Here is an 18,006-nt window from a genome sequence, read left to right as displayed (position 1 = left end):
CACGGGCTGGAACCCTTCCCCTGATGCTAGGCCAATCGCAGCCAGAGTCACACTTAGTCTGGGTCCCAGGGAAGAAGGTGAGGGCAGGCAGCAGGGATAATGAAGCGGCAGTCGACAAATGGGGGTTTGGCCACTACTCAGGAAGTTCACCCATGGTATGCGGAGCAAAAGCTTCACTACCTGGGCAGGGAACACAAATGTGTACCTGCCCTGCCTGTGTCCTACCACTTGCTTCATCCCTTAAAACTTACCCCAGGGTGATCTAGTGGTAGTGAAAGGTCCCTTCAGGATTGGCCAGTGTTTTAGACATGCCAACCTGGCCATAAGTGCATTTGCAAACACAGAGGCCTACAGTGGCAGGCACAACACATGTTTAAAAACCTCATATGTGCAAGTGCGCACAGACAGGCCTGCAATTGCAGGCTTGAGGCATGTTTAAATCTGGTAAGTACCAATTCCTAACATGTGTAGAAGGACACGCACACTTTCACATTATGTTTACAGTGGGAAAGTGCCCAGAGCCCTAAGGCCACTAAAATAGAATCAGCAAAACCTTGGTGTTGTCCCATGGGATGAGTCGACCTCGTAGGTAGGAGGAACCCTCATGGGGGTTCTGCACTACCTGGGCAGGGAACACCTATATGCACCTGCCATGCCTTTCACCTACCACTTGCTCTTCCCCTCAGGGCTTACCCTAAGGGTGCTCTAGTGGTAGTGGAAGGCCCACTAAGGGTTGGCTAATGAGTTAAAAATGTCGACCTGAGCGTAGGAGTATAGGAGTACAAAAGTAGCCTTTTATGAAGCTCGTATTAGTCAGGCTGAAAATATCCAGAAGGAAACATTTAACATCTTGACGGAACTGAGTAAAAGACCTGAAACGTTGGAAACCACAATAAAAGTGGACACGTTTCAACGTTTCTTCCTGGAGAAGGTGGAGACCATTCTCTTGGAGATTAAGAAAGGCACGCTGTATGGCCCACCTCCACTACAGGAGCCTCTTCTTCCTCTGGAAATTTCTCTTTCAAGGTTCCCTGTGATAGATCATCATAGCTTCGAAAAGCTTGTGAACAGAACCAAGTCCGGTTCCCCGGCGGACCCATGCCCTTCGAAGGTCTTTCGCTTGGTGTGCTCCTTGTTAGGAGATTATATTATCCCTCTCCTTAACAGTTCACTGGAGACCGGCTTTCTACCATCCAGCTTTAAGGAAGCTCGGGTTAGACCTCTTCTGAAGAAGCCGGGAGCCGACGCGACCATTCTGAAAAATTATAGACCGATTTCTCAGTTGCCTTTTTTGTCTAAGGTCTTGGAGCAACATGTTTTGAAGTCTCTTTCCGGCTTCCTGGAGATTCATCACATACTCCAGGAGCGTCAGGCAGGCTTCCGTGCACATCATAGCACTGAGCTGGTGATGCTTGCAGTGCTAGATGAGCTTAGAGGTATGGCTGACAGTAAGAAGCCAAGCGCCCTGATATTGTTAGATCTATCAGCGGCGTTTGATACGGTCAGCCATTCCCTACTACTGGATAGACTAGCCCGTTTTGGGATAAAAGACCTGGCCCTTAAATGGCTGCAGTCTTTTTTAAACGGTAGGACACAGAGAATCCAGCTCGGGGATTGTATATCGGAGGTCGGAGTGTTAGAGTGCGGCGTCCCGCAGGGCTCCGCTCTCTCTCCGTTATTGTTTAATCTCTATCTGCAACCTCTGATTAATTCTTTAGCTAAAATGGGTTGTCATGTATTTAATTACGCTGATGACACCCAGCTACTTCTGAGTATCGATAATACGATGTCAGCACAATCCAATGCCCAAGATATCCTCAGACATACGGTCAGTTGGATGACGGTAAATTTACTGAAAATAAATCCAGACAAGACCGAGATACTGGTGGTCTCAACTACAGCTTCACCTTGGGGTGACCTCTATTGGCCCCAGGACTTGGGTCCTACACCGATCCCAAGCCAACAAGTAAAAAGTCTTGGGATAAAGATTGACAACGAGTTGTCAATGACTAATCAGATCTCTGCGGTTGTAGGGACTTGTACTGGCATGATTAGACAACTACGCAAGCTTGTCCCTTTTTTTTCCTTCTCCATGCTACGTACAGTTGTTTCTGCCACAATAATATCTAGGATTGATTACGGAAACGCCCTGTATTTAGGCCTACCAAAGTCTTTGACTAAGAGATTGCAGGTTGTGTTAAATGATGCCGCGCGACTGATTTTCAGACTCCCTAGAAGAGCACAGGCTTCTCCCCTATTGCACAAACTACATTGGCTCCCCATTGTGCAGAGAGTGGAGTTTAAGAGCCTCTGTACGGCCCACAAGGCGATTTATGGACAGGCCCCTGTCTACATCAAGGAACGTCTAGAGCTTTATCAGCCTAAACGAGCACTTAGATCGGGAAATGCCCAGTTGCTAGCCTGCCCGCGATACAGGTTGTCAACAAAAGGAGGTAGATCCTTCTCAGTGCTGGTCCCACAACTTTGGAATAGATTACCGGAATCACTCCGGAGAGAGGGCAACCTTCTATGTTTTAGGAAGCAGCTGAAGACGCTCCTTTTTAAAGAGGCTTTTTGCCACTTAAAATAGCTTTGCGTAGGGCATCTTCTCTTCTCGCGTTCAGGGCCTGATCTATAGTTGTTAGTCATGGGTTCAAAGCGCCTAGAGACCTGCAGGTGAATTGGCGCTATATAAGCCTAATATAACATAACATAACATAACTGCGCACCCACAGGCCTGCAATTGCAGGCTTGATACATGTTTGAAAGGCTATTCTGGTGGGTGGCACAATCGGTGCTGCATCCCTCCATTAACTAGGGCAGTACCTGCCCTGAGTAACTTTTTACAGGGCATTCACCGGTGCCGCACCTAAACCAATCAATCCAGCACCACTTCCTAGCATGGGTAGGAAGGGCGTGCAAGCTCTCACATTGCATTACAGTGAGAAAGCGCCCAGAGTCCAAAGGCCACGAATAGAGAATCGTCAAAAACCAGGAGGAGAAAAAGCAAAACCTTTTAGGGAAATCCAGGGCCATATCCAACAACGCCTTATTCTTTATGCCTTGAATTGTTTTGAAAATGTCTTTAAACAATGTTGCAGAAAGAGAATGTGCTATGTAAGTGATCAAGGGTTCGCAAGGACTAGAGGCAGTCTTCTAGGTGTGAGTAGGGCAAATAATACCTCCTGAGAGTCCATCCTGTAATATTTGGAGAGATGAGAGGGGCAGGTGGGGGAGTGGGGAGACGAGGGCGAAAGGCGAAATCAGCAAATGATAAGCCAATGCAAGTATGTGGACCGAATTGATCTATAGTTGCTGTCCAATATTATTCTGGATGAAGGATCACTGTTAAATGGATTCAATATGTAGAAATGTACTCTATGGCCTTACTTGACACTGTACTGTTTGTTACCTGTTAAATAATATTTTTTTTTTTTTTTTTTTTTTAAAGTAAGTTATCAAGGGAATGGTTCATTATATTGTAAGGTCTGGAGAAGGATGTCTTGAGGAACAGGGCAAAATCAATGGATGCTGGAAAGTGTAGAGACATTTGTCCTTCGCCTGGACACTTATGCCGGACAGACAGAGCAGGGAGAATACATTGATATCTTTCAGTGTCAGTGCTCTGACTGTTAACAATTTTCTTGCAGGTTGTCTCAGCGAGCACCACCACACAGAAGACGTCTTCTGCTCTGCTCCCCTGGCACTATCTCATGTAGACATTTTACACACAGAATGAAGACGATGACATTTTAAAGAAACTTCACCCATATCCATTGGTAAATATTACATTTTGAACTTGGTTTTGTGGTATGTTATATGTTTACAATATTATGAGCATTTGTATGAAACGTTGCAACTATGTGTATGGTCCCAAGGGGCTTGAGGTATCTGAACATCATGTGCTTTCTTGAACAAAGTGTTTGGTTGATATTGTAGCGTGGTATGTTTTCTATTGTTTAAAGGTGAGTCATATTGAATTGCTGCCGGTCAAGGTTGGAGAAGTATTGTTTAGTGATGGATTATATACAATAGCAGCTGGCTTGATCCGGTAATGGATCTGTGAAGGGCATTATGTGGATGGGTGTGTGCGCCAAATAACCCTACTGGTTGTTTTGATCTGCAATTGGTTATGTTTCAAGGCTTCCTTATCCATTATGCCATTCTATCTGCATCTGGGTGTATGTTGTTAGTTAACCTCCTCACAACAGTTATCTACATTTCTGGGCAGAGACCGATATGTCAATATACCTTGAGAGCATGTCCCAATGCTTAGCCAGCTATGTGGCTTGGATACATGCTGAGCGTGTGATGGCGGTGAGGTTGCGCACTCTTGTTGTTGAGTGAGGTGCGAGTGTAACTTGAGCTGGATGTGCCATTGAGGGAACAGACACTAAACAAACTGAAGACATGGATCCATTTTGTGTACATGATAGTGCCAGGAGTTGTAAATGTGTACTGTCTTGTAGGATGATGCTTAAGTATAGCTTAAATCTGAATGTGCCTTTGATGTGGCAAATGTTTATCCAACTATATAGCTTGGGCCTTTGTTATGCGCATGTTGGAACCAGAGTTTGTATCTAGCAAGTCATGTTGGTGTGATGGACTTATTGAATGACGGGTTGTCTTGCGGGCAGTAAAAAACAGTCATTGCGAGCCTTACAGATCTCTAGCAGTCATTTGGTTAAGTTCAAGGTATTAATGGCAGGCAATAGTAATTATTGGATAAGTTAATCTCCTGGCAGTGGCTGCACTCCCTTAAGACGAGGTGCATTAAGGTAAGCAAACCTGGCATGCAGGACCAACCTGCCTGGCAGGGGTGAGAGGGAGCCGTGCCCTCTGGGGATGCATCTGCTGCATAGCTCTTCATCTGTTTCCAGGATGGCAACGAAAAGTATATCTGCAAGTTTGTAGTGCAAATGTACGAACCTCCAGTGCGATCAGCGGAATGGTGGTGAAGGATATGGAAATAAAAAGCTAATTAGAGAGTGAGTGAAGAGAAAGGAGAGGTGTTGGGAGGTGGACAGACTGACGCGAGATCAAGGGTGATGAAGTAAGGAGGAGAGAGAAACGAGGTGCAGAAAGAAAGATGGCGGAAAGAGGAGGAAGGGGTAAAAGTTAAAAAGTGGCAAGAAGGACAGAGAAGGAATTGTAACGAGTGGGGAGAGTAGGCAGGTGAGAATAGAGGGATTGCAGTGAGATGAGAAGGGAAGCAAAAGGGGTAAGAGGAATAAGAGTCTGAAGAGGAAAGTATAGGATAATGATATGAAAGGTTAAGGAGAGAGGCGCCTGTTACACAAGTAAAAAGGCAGAAAATTGTGTTCGATCACCTCTACACCAAAGCTGTTGCTTGGTGGCATAATCCAAACTAAAATGTCACTGTCCGGATCATGGGTTATTGGGAGCACATGGGAATGAAGGTGTAAAGAACCGAGTGCTCGGATGGGACGAACAGAGTTGAGTGGAATGATGAGATGCATGAGAAGAGTTTTGGGAAAAGAATAGGCCTGGGCATGAAATTCCACTTCGCGTAGCATACAGAGTTCTGAAAAACTCCGCCGAGCTGAGTTTTTTCCTTGCTCGCCGACGTTAAGTTGGCAGTTGCAAGTAAGGAAAATCTTTCTCCAGACCACCTTCCGGTGAGATTTCTCAACATGGGTGGTCAGGAATGGTCACTACCGCTCATATTGAGAAACCTTCCGTTCGCATTGGAGAAGTTGCCACTTGAATTGATATCTACTCGAGTGACCGAAGCTGCGCCTTCTTGCACTGCGCATGGTGCAGTTCATGCTGATTTTAAAGCTCAGGACACACATGCAGCGTAAAAAATAAGCGCGAACGGCATGACAAAATGCACTCCGCTGCTGGCGGAACGCTGCACAAACTCTGCCAAGGCCTAGAAAAGAAGCAGGGTTGAGTCTTCCTAGTTTGCCACTTAACCTGCCATTTATGGCAAGAAGTGCTGTAACCTTGCCATAACCAAAGTATTCTACAACTATCCTACTCCACTATCCCTCAACGGCAGCTCCCGATTCCACGTCACCATTCCTGCTTTGTTCTTCCATATGATCATAGACATCTACTGTGACTCGCACTATCTGTATAATGTTCAGGAGCGGTGACCTGATCCATATATAGAGCCTTGAAGTCAGGTCATATGTTATCTCAAGAGAGATTCAACAAAATGACTACAGCCAGAACTGCAGGTTACTGCATGGTAAAATGTCGACTGTAAAGGGGCCGATACTTTATAATGACATGCCTAGCTGGACAGGCGGCTACTTCCGGCACTCCTTTGAATTGGACCCTCTGGGGGATGCCGCAAAAAAATGTCATTCTCAAGGGTCCATCTTTTCCATGAGTCTTTGAGTGACGGTGTGTGAAATTGTGTTTCTTCTTGCATGATTATGTGAAATTTTAGGGAAGTTAGTCGAGATTCAAAATCTTGCCCTGTAATTTGGTGTGACATATGGCCTTGCGTCCACTTTGCGCTTAAAGAAGAGTGCTAAATCATACATAAAACAAAAGAAGCAGCTTGTGCAAAAAAACTGAATCTCACCTTTGCGTACTTCAAAACCTGTGACGACTATTTATATATATTTTTTTTAATGAGAAAATCCAGCCTGAAAACAGCTACTAAAAAGCAGTGGCCGTAAAATGGACAGTACATTACATCGAAGGGATAACATTCTTTTAAGCTCCATAGCTTTCAGAGTCGGATACTTTTATTTGTTGCTAGCCCTTTACATAAGGTCATCATAGACCTTTCCATCTAATTTTATATATGTAATCACTCGGGCATAACATAATCCAGTTACAAAATCCGCGATAACTGGTTTTCACGGATTATGAGTTCTGACAGAGCATTGATCTAAATGCTTAAACTTGTAAATAATCAACTTCGGACAATTTGGGAGCAAACGCATCTGATCTGGGTATAGGCATACTCGTTATTTGGCTTCGTTACCTTATAATTTTCTGTGTTTGTTAAAATCAATTTTTAAAAAATTGCAAATGTCAGCGTTTGTAATGCATCACAAATTCGTTGCATCTCGCCTTCCTTTGCCCATTCGCATGCAAGGTCATGTTGACTTTACCGCTGCAATGATGTATATCTGCTGTTCAAGTGACTCAGTAATCCTTTTACCGCTGCATCAGATATCGGCTGTAAATCCAAGTTTAATTGTGCCGCAACAAACTAAGCAGAAGTCCGAAGTGGCGGGACTGCAGATGCAATCACTTTCAGAGGGCAGAGCACTTTCTGTTCTCAATGGTTCGCCGATTCCAAAAAGATCTGCATTGATCTACCTTCTTGATAAAGCGCCGTTCCCATATTTCCTCTCTTACCTAAGGGCCTGTTGTGGTTTTCCATCTCCTTCGGTGTTTCACTCTGTTCACTCACCTGGCAAGAGAAGCCCTACAAAAGGTGATTGGGTCATTTGTCCTGGGGGTCACTTGCATATAGTATAGGGGTTGGGCTGAAATTCTTAAATTTTAATCCCCACCACTCTTCCATTTCAGGTGAGGATCCTGCTAGGCTCCTAGAGGAATGGAAGTTCTTGAATGGCTCTGGTTTCTTTGAATTGGTGGTTAACTATATAGTCAATTGCACTGTGACGGGTGGACAGCTGGACCTAGGTTTTTTTGTAGGTATATGGTATATGCATGCCGAGAATCCGGCCCAATGCCTGCAGCATGTGTTACAGGTTCAAAGACAAAAATACAGTTCACCTGTGATTTGAGCTGAAGCTGCATTTTTAAGACTAATCGTGCACTGTTGCTGCATCTTTTAAAAAGGTGTATCTTCGGTTGTTCCTTAAACTGGAGCAGGATTGTGGAGGTCCTGATGAATTCATGGATGTTATTCATATCCGGGGTACATAGAGGAAGGAGGTCTGTTGCCTTGCTTTTTTCTGTTTTTTAACACGATCTCTGGTCTGACAGTCTCCTGACTGCAAGTGAGCTTGGAGTCAGCTGAGATGGTGAGCTTGTCAGCTCGATGGACGGGTGCGGATTGCGATTGCTTAGTAGCTGGTGCACCTGCTTTTGAAGATGTTGCGAGTTGGCAAGGGCCGCCAGTGGAGTTCCACAGGTGATTGTGATGTGGTCCTATTTTTTCAGGATCATGATGTATCGTGCTGTATGTAGAGTACCCTTAATGTTGGAGCCAGTGTGGAGTTTGGGCATGCCATGGAGCAGGGCATTGCCACCATCCAGATGCGACATTATGAGGTCAGAAACAGCGATTTAGAAGTCGCTCTCTGGGTGAAATTATTTTGCTTTCTTTAGTACACAGAGCTGGAGTCAGGCCCTCTTAGATTTCTCAGTGATGTGTCCTTGCTTCCTCAAACAAACACAAAGGTGATGGGAGTCTGCTTGCAATAAGTCTAACCACTGGCAGTCATCCGGGGTAGCATTCCAACCCATTGTTGTTTTGCCTACGGCGCTACCTCCGTTTGGGCCCAGCCATATGCAAATCGGCCTTGACCCTGTTCCATTCTGAACAGTCCAAACCGAACTGCCAGGTCGGGTCCCCACTGAACCAGAACACAAGCAACCCCAGTCCGGTTTCACCCTGACAAGTCTTTGCAATCAAGAGAAGAGGAGGCAGTGCTAATGTTAGTGCTGTTTTTTGTGCTGTGCTAGGTGCTGTTTGAAATTACTCTAGCTACTCTACATGATGTCCATTCCCCTATGCATTTGGACCCCTCACACTCTGATCTTCACCATGTCCTACTTCATTTTTTGTCCTTTTTATGCCTTAATATCGGTAAAGTTCATACTCTCTTCCCCCATGTGTTCCCCTCTCTTACTTCTCTTTTTTACCTATCTGCCTTTTGTCTAAGCCAACACAATCGCGTTCCTGTTTTCCAGATCACGCCCATTCTGCCTTCACTTGTTCATTGTCTAGAGCTGCATAAACTATCCCTCCATCTCTGAGGTCTGCCTCCACAGCCACCAGACTACTGGTGAATCCCCGGGTATCCCTGTGGCTGGTCCACCATCGACAACCTCTATTCTTTCCATATTCACACTCTTCTTACTGCACCTTCTATTTTTTCCCTCTGGTGTCTCCTCTCTCCCCTTTCCTCCATCTCCCCTTTATTCAACGTCAGCCCATCTCCCCTTCCAGTTTCTTCTTTTAATGTTATCTAATTTCCCCTGTCTCATTTCTCTTCTGCTGTCTCCTATTCTCTGTTATATTTTTGGCTCCCCTTTAGCACAAAACCCATACTCGCGCTCATTTTTGCGGCAAGGATGCATTGCAAACAGGCACTTGCGTTTTCTTTTTCCTATGTGTTCGCAGAAAATATTTACAGCAAATAGTGCCAATTGCAGTAAATTTATGGCCGCGAATGGCATGTAAATTGGTATGATGGCGTAATTCCAGGAATTTTGATTAAGAAACGCAATGCAAAATTCCCGAAATTGAGTTATTCGAGATTAATTTAAATTTCATCCAGGTCTACATCTTACCCATCTTCCTCCCATTGTTTCCACTTTCTTTCCCCATGAATTTGTGCCTTTCCCCATGAATTTGTGCCTTTCCCCAGGGACCAATACACCTGCAGCCCTTTCTGGCGCCGCATCTTCATTGGCTTTGGGACCCAGGGCTCTTAGGGACCCCTCCATCCGGAGTATGACCGTCTTTAACTTCCCACCGGGTGAGGGGTGGCATTCCTTGCTTTCTTTGGGGTCCCGGTGCTCTTGCTACGCCTCTGCCTTTCTCTTTGATTTCTCAGTTCTCCTCTTTACTTTTACGTTCTCATTCTTTCTTTTCAGGGCTCTTCTTGCATGCCACCCAGCCCTCCCTCTTATGCCTCTTTTCTATCCACCCTAGAGAACCCACTGAAGATTTATCATCTATCACTTCCGTCATCATTTAAATTGCGTTTATTTGATTTTATGAAGCGGGGAAAGGAACCTGAGGATGATTGTTGCATGAACCCCGTGGGGCAGGATCAATAATTCATCTGGTATCAGTCGAGAGCCGCGCTGCGCCCCCTCCCATCACACACACATCGACCAGGCTTCCTTGGAACATGTATTCCTGTTAAGTGCCGGAACAACGCAAGGTGTGCGCAGGCTGCTCGGCAGCAGACCTTCCCTTATATTGCAGCGCTTCCCATCTGGTCCTCTCTAAATGCTATACACCGCCTCTCCAATGCACAGAATGCACAGTTCTCACTTGTCTTGCGCTTCAAACTGCAGCCCCAGAGCACATTGAAGCAGGCCTTCTTTGCACTTGGCAGCAGGGGCGTAGCTTAGTCCTGGAGATTCGGGGGATTTGAATCTCAAATTTCCCAACTAAAAAAGCAGTAGGACTCCTGATGAATGGATGAGGTGACCAAGGTTCGTGATGGACTGTTCCCATGAGGGTCGATACTGATTTGCGTCAAGTGGGCCTCTGGAGCCGATTTAGAGTTTGGCAGACCGGTTCTCTATTACGAGTACCCTGTCCACCAAATTCAAGCTCTGTCTGCCTAATTTTGAGTTGGGCAGGTCGCAAGTTTAACGCCGATGGAGTAAAGTTTTCCCAATCAGTGTAAAACGTCCTCCAACAGCCCGATAGAGTAAGTGCATCGTAGGTAAGCCACCTGACTGCTGCCCTATTTAGAGTGGATGGTCGGATGCATTTTTTTTTTTTTTTACTGTCCATCTCACCCATATCCTGATGGCGAGGGACAGTATAAAATAAATTGACCCCCACAGCATGGGAGAAAGTTCATTATTAATATTTTTTTTCAAAAGCCAACTCCTGTGTTGGGAGTTTGTTTTCTTCAAAATAAAAAACTTTGGAAAAGTTTGATGGGCAGCTGTCATGTTTGACAGAGCGGTCGTCAGACTTTTCCTACGTTGACTGGAACCGACATGACGGTGGCTCCTACCAATGTATAGAGATGACTGTGGGGCTGGAGGACATCACTGAACTTGGCAGGTGGAGTAAAGGCGGTAAAGTCCCCCACCACCCTGCCTGCCTTTTCTCTGTCTGCCAAACCCTAAATCGGGCCCTCTGTCTACAGTGGCACAGAGAGAGAAAACGATGGTTTGGAATGCTACTCCAAAGGATTGCTAGTGCTTAGACTACGTGCAAGCATTCGCCCCGTCACCGTTTTGATATCTGATTGCCAGTAATATACCTTGAAACTGGAGACTGACATAGCATGTTTGTATGACAGAATGAATCCCTAAACCACACATGCCTTAACAATGTGGTCTTAACAATACAAACGTGGTCCGATTACTCTAAACCCAGTTACACAAAATCCCCCCAAAAGGTACTCACATTGTTCCCGTGTCACTGGAGTTTTTCTATAATCGTGCACCGCATGGAAATGACAGGAGTGGTCAGGCAAGGAAAGGCACTAACCCTCCAGGGCTGACCTTGGAAAACAGATATGCCGCCCTGTCCGACCTGGAGGCTGGTGATTGACTACCCCTAGGTGACTCAAATCCTGAAGAGGGATTGGATTGACCAGTTAGCCCAGACCCCGTCAGCCCAGAGAATTGCGATCCTATTGACATCATGAATGAGGCATACAAACACTCAATTAGTCTAGCATCTTGGTATGTGGCTGGTATTGCTGTGAAACTAGGTAATGAACAGTCCCGCAAACTTTGGCAATCCTAGAATATTACATGGCTGCAGGAAACTTGGGCCATGGATCCTGTCTTTCTTAACGGCTATCGCTCGTTCCAGACAGCGGCAACACCATCAGTATCAGGTAGAGCAAAAGGGGGCCTCCTAACATTAATTTCTAATACTCTTTCACTAAAAGTAAGGATGGTTGAATGCCCGGACACCCATTTCCATCTGCTTTCCATAGTGACTCCCACCGAAGGTGACTGGTGGTTAATGAACTATTATAATAATGAATTCTGGGGAAATATGCACTTAGTGGTAGCTGAGTTGGACAGGGAGATAGATCTATTCTACAAAACTACTAAAAATGAGCCACCTTTGCAAGCACATTGAAGATCGTGTTTGTAGCCTGGAAGATTCGCAGGGAAAGCTGATTATTCACTCTGCCCATAATGCTACTGGATTCAAGATAGCCTGGCTGATGAGGGTTATGAACCCGAAACCGGTCCCAGGATGCTTGTTTCCGGTCCAGGGAAGACATGGCTTGGCAGTTCGGACTGGACTGTTCCAATGAGGCCCAGGGTCAGACAGATTTGCATATGGCCATGTCTGAACTGGGGTGGTGGAGTGAGCTAAAGAACGGTGGTGGATTAAACCCAGATCAGTTGACTGGGGGTGAGTGTTTGATTTACTCAAACGCTCCGTCCATCATCCCCTTTGGTATCATAATGAATATGGCAATATTCTAAATAGGATGCTTTATACCAGGAACATGGTAATAGCTAATAAAGTGAGCTCTGGCCATGTAGGGAAAACCTTCAGGTGAAATGATTATGAATCCACTATTGATTTCATTTTAGTTACTATCCCCTTTAGCATTAAGGTGAATGACGTAAACAACTTCTTCACAAGCTTCATTGATCACGCTATACTAACGAAATGCATAAGCGTAGGAAATAATAAAGTAGAGCCGCACCAGACAATAGAAAAACTAACTCTGTCAACAAAAAATGGCTTCCAACTTAAATGGGCCCAAATTAAGAAGCGGATATTGGTCCCAGGGATTATAAGGAACGTACAGGATAATATTGTTAAGTGTCTGCAGCAAGATACTAGTCCATCTTTATTAGTATCACACTTTTTAGATCTTTTAGGGAAAGTAAAATTGGCTGTGACTTGCCACAAATCAGCATCTAGCTTAACTTCAAAGCGCTGGTTTGGTTCCTCCTGCAATAAATCCAGGAAAGCTCTCACCAAAGCCCTGAAAATCCATCCAAGTAATGCAGCACATATAAGAGAGCTACACAATAATTATAAAACGGCACAAAGGAAACGGGAAAGAGATATGAGGGAGGAGGCCTGGGACGAAACCGAACAGTCTGCCAGGACGGGAAATAGTAGGGATTTTTTGCAAGTAATAAATGCTCCGTGCTTTAAAGACTCCAAGGACATGAAACTGGCAGTGGCGGTGTGTCCATTGGGGGTGTTGGGGCATTGCTCCCGCGCCCGCAGCTCCCTCTGCGTCTCTGAAATTAAGTAAACTGACTCAGTTTACTTAAGTTCAGAGACGCCAAGGGAGAACTGACAATCATGTCAGTCAGCATGACGTCGGACCGCCCACCCCCTTCACAGTCTGAGGGGGTGGGCGGTCCGGCGTCATGTTGACAGACAGGCATTGTCAGACCAGGGGTAGGCAGCAGCACAAGTGCGCATGACTTGTGAAGGTCGGCGAATTTTTCCACCTGCCCAGTCATACGCACTGGTGCTGGTGCATGCTCATTAGGAGAGCGAGGGTTGAGCAAAGGCTCAAACCTCGGTATCCTAATGGGCAGGCGGGTGGCAAGTAACCCTGCTCAAAGCCAATCCTGGATTGGCTGAGAGGGGTTGCCACTTGCCAGCAGTGATGATGCGGCTGTTTCTGTAGGCGCCAACGGACCCGAGGCGGTGCGGATCCGGTCAGGTAAGATTTTCATTTTATTTTAAACCTCTCCCTCCCCCCCCCAGCCCCCAACCATGCGCCACACCCCCGCCCCCTGTGACACCCCCCACTTCCCCCCCCCCCCCCGCGAGCCGCAACTGGCAATTTGGTTACCTTAGTGTAGGCTTACCCTTCACAGCAAGTGATGATTGTTGAAGTTGTTTCGTATCAGGCATGTAGCTGTACTTATGAATGAATGCATCTTGTTGTAGCAGCTGTTTTGCATTATGTTTATTTTTTATAGCGACTCTTACTTTCTTTACGGGCAGCATTTTATTCGGTAGGATGCTTCAACTTTTATGCAGCTCAGTTACACTGAATATGAGCATATGACGTGCCTAGGGGGCTGCTACCAATGACTTTGCCATGGAACGAAGTGGGGGCGCATGTTGCATTCCTTTCCAAATGCTGTCTCAATTGCAAACATGGCTGAGATCTTCCTTTCATGGAGGAGTGGTTTACATGTCACATAACTAACATTACCCCTGCCAATTATTGTTTTCATTTGCGTGTGATAATAAATGGAAGGGGTTCGCAGGGGAGCACATTGCTGCAGAGGCTGTGACTGAATCATGGATGCTAGCTGGTCTGAGCTTGTTTGGTTTGAAGGGGGGGGGGGTAGATTTGCCCCTCCAGGTCGCTGGGAACAGTTTCAGTGCGAGATCCCTCAACGAGAGAGATTTCTTTGTTGTTGCCAGTATCGCCAGCATTAGTGGAGGAGAAGGGCACTGGGATCAGGCAAGCCTGTTGATGTGATGGAGATATCTCAGCAATGGAACGCCTGCTGTGCTTGTGATACAAGTGATACCTTTGTTTAGGTAAGCCCAAGGGAAATAGGTCTTCAGTTTTGATACCTGGCGTTTACGAAAGAAAGCTCTCTATAAACCCTTTAAAAAAAAAATTTAAAAAAAGTATTGTGATCCCTTTTGTACTGCGTTAGAGGGATCCATGTCTAACCGCATCCATTGCATGCCATAGCAACTGGCATCTTAGTGGTGTAGCAGTTCCACACCTTCGTAAAGGTCCATTCAGGACTATTGCGGCAAGGGTTATGGGACAACTATGTCAGTAGTCTTTTTGTCTGAGGTCATGCAGTTGATTGTGGAGGAAGGATATTACGTGCCACTGCTATAAACTGTCTTTGCATATCTAGGTGGCAATGCGTTTTTATTGTTTTGACTGGACTGTGCTGGCTGCTTTCACTGAATGGGGTCTCGAATAGGGCTTGGGGTTGGCATCCTGGTGTTGGGTGAAGGTTGGTGGTCTGCTCTGAGTTGTGGCTGGGCTGCATGGTGTGCAGGTCAATAGCAGGCAGTACTCCTCTGTAGGTCAGCGAATAGGAACTGAAAAGTGAGCGGGGAGTCCAACTTCGCAGTTGTCACACTGCTGGGTCATAGAATCCCGTGGGAAAGGTAAGGTCTAAGGAACTTGGCAGAGGTACATAACTAAAGGTGGTTGGGTGATCCCACGGGTGACTGGGGATTGGGATTGCCTTGGTTTCTATACATAAGTGAGTTACTTAAGACATTGCTTTGGGTGGGAGACTTGCAAAGGTCGGAGACGTGGCATGAGCCTGTTGCTTTCCTCATCTGCTGGCAAACATGCATCAGGGCTGAGATAGGTTGAACTTGCAATGCTGTGTGTTTGGGGTTACCTTCTGGGTGCCCATCCATAGTCAGACGGGCCACTTGAGTTGTGGATGATAATAGCAAAAGAGATGTGGTGATGATATAGGATTGATCCGCTAAGTCCAATGAAGCATGGTGCACTTTTTGCATGCAGCACTTTAAGCAGTGGGAATGTATGATGGATACCGGCTTGGATCACTGGAATAATGGTACAAGCTGCACTTTCTCTTTATGGAGCACTTTGATCATTGGGGGACGTATGCTTGGCTGAATAAGGATAATGATCAGGTGGCATTGGGAAAATTGAACACAATGGTTCACTGTGATGGATCGAAGGTGGACGGGGTAACTTGACACTGGTTTTGACCTGCTGGAACATTGGAGAATGATGCATGGATCACCTTAGAACATGGAGGCGCATGGTTGTTTTAATATGGACAATGATTCGGCGGCCTAAGGTTAATGAGTCAACGATGGTTCACTGTGCATGACTGACAGTGGACGGGGTCATTGGTATAGAAAATGATGAGACTCAATTGGTTACAATTTTTTTCACTATAAGATTGTTTAAATAAATTTGGGATGAAGATTTGGTGAAAAGGATATTATGGGGTGGGGAATGGGACACATTGAGGTGGTAAGACTAGGCCTTTTAATTTGCTTGCTCGCCGAGATGTAATATTTCAAATTCAAACAAGCATGGATAGAATGTTAGTCCCACTGGACATCTCTGTAGTGTGCGCTGCACATCTACCGCTTGTTCAATCACTACCTTTCTCTTAATGCATTTTCAAGAGAGTTAATGATGCAATGGGTGTTAACTACGACACTTAAAAAAAGATATCTCATAAGTTTTCGGTTTTTTGTAGTTGATGGTATTGTGTAAAAAAATGTTTTAACAGTGCTATATAGACCCGTTGTCGTCCTGAAAAATCAGCAGCAAACCACATTACGTAATATGACGTCATGTATTATTCAGAGTGAATTCCAATATTTCTGTAATGAAACACAAAACACAGTAGCTCTAAAAGTATGAAAAGCATGTCAGTACTTTTGTTTTTTCTTCTTTAGGTGTTACAATATGTATGTATCCTCCAATTTACGCTTTGCAACTAAAGAAAATGCAATAAATATTATGAGCTCTTTCAGTAATTTTAGCCCTGTGACTAACATGAATCTCCGACTGATGGGAGGCCAGGTTCCCCAGTGTCCTGTAGGCAAATGAAAGTTCCATCATATCCAGAACATGTGTATGGCTGCACATAATGTGTAGGATTGTTTGCCTGAAAGAATGCTGTTCATTCAGTAGAATGTCCGGATGCTAAATATCTTCGGGTTCGTTTGCCTTTAACGTGGGTTTCAAATAACTTTGTGAATGTTCATCCAAGAATATGAAAATTAACCACCAACATACATCTTATAATTTTATATTGATTTTATTGACCATTTCGTGGGAAGGGTGGAGTCATCCATTTGTAATAGATTTTTTTCTGTCATATTATTATTGTCTCTCAAGCACCTTGTGATGGGAGCTTGCATTCTGTATCTTTTGTTGCACAGGTGTATTGCAGGGTCCCTGCTTTCTTGTGGGGGGTTTTGAAAACAGCAGCGTTCACCCTTGCTGGCTTTACACCTATTGCAAACACTTTGAGTATCTCAAGTCATAGCTGAATATCATGCAAGCAAAGCCATATGGCGGCAGAGGTCTCACCCCTCACTTCCCCTCAGTTAACTCTCACATCCCCAAACCCACCCATGATGTAAATAGCCTCTCACATCCTGCTACCACACCCCTCGCAGAGTCCTCCCTGGGCACCTTGTTCTTTCAGGCTCACGTTTGTAGCAGATCTCCTTGGAGAATGCACGCGATTTATTCCGCTCTTATTTGACATGTTTACTTGATCTTGCATGCCCCACGAGTTAGCTATTTTATAATGATGTTGTTTATCTGTATTTTTTTTTCTGTGCATACTTTGAGGCTTGAGCCATGCCAGGTGTTTGAGGGGCTTTGATTGAGCACGCAGGCGATAAAGCCAAACAAAGTGCCTGTCAGTGGGTTGACCTCTCTGCAGAGCACACAGAACAATATTTGTGTATTCCATTTGCAACTGAAATTCTGTGGAAATGTGTGTGAAGGTGGTACACTGAAGTCAAAATATTTGCAAAGCAAAAGTAAGAGAAATGAAAGTGCTTATATTTGAGGGAGTGCAGTGCATGTTGGGGGCGGTGAAGTGACAGATGTGAGGAAGGGCATTCGGGGAAGAGTGAAAAGAGGATGCTGAAGAGGAAAGAGAGGGGGTTGAAGATGCGCAGATGGACAAGATATGCAGAGAAAAAGAGGATACATAGCTAACATAAAGCACACATAATTGAAGGCCAAATCTCCTTCCACAGGCCTCAATGCTATTTAATTGTAACACTCACTATTTCAGAATTTAAACATTTTCGATGTTAATTATTTATAAGAAATCATTGTTTTTACGCATTTATCTTAAACGGCTAACACCCAGTGACAAAGCCAATCATACTGACAGGCTTTAGGCGTATGTCAGTTGCTGTGCCATTTATCTGGATAAAGTTACATCTCAGAGAGAAACCAAAATACCGGTCTGATGGCACACTATGGGAATCACAGAAATGTATTTGGCATGTTCCTTTATAGGGAGCACCCATTTTTTTCATCTCAGTTAAAGACCTGTCTGCACATATTTCTATATGACTGGTTACAGCCAGCAGCTGTGGGTGCTTCCCGAAGTCTGGTTAGAGCATATTTTTCCAAAGTTAATGCTGCATGCAGTGCAAGACACTGGTCAAGC

General features: G+C 45.1%; 1 protein-coding gene across 2 annotated transcripts in view; it reads left to right on the top strand.

Moving 5' to 3' along the window:
- TMEM63C (transmembrane protein 63C) overlaps nt 1-18,006 on the top strand; it is a 537,448-nt gene that overhangs the window by 143,699 nt on the left and 375,743 nt on the right. For both annotated transcript variants that reach the window (XM_085626682.1, XM_085626681.1), the window contains exon 3: nt 3,651-3,779. The gene's annotated coding sequence lies outside the window, so the exon portion shown is untranslated. The remainder of the gene's footprint in view (nt 1-3,650; nt 3,780-18,006) is intronic.

This window comes from Triturus cristatus, chromosome 9 (genome assembly GCF_964204655.1).
Source record: "Triturus cristatus chromosome 9, aTriCri1.1, whole genome shotgun sequence".
Taxonomy (NCBI): domain Eukaryota; kingdom Metazoa; phylum Chordata; class Amphibia; order Caudata; family Salamandridae; genus Triturus; species Triturus cristatus.
The sequence above is the reverse complement of the archived record's forward strand: the minus strand, read 5'-3'. Positions and strand labels throughout refer to the sequence as shown.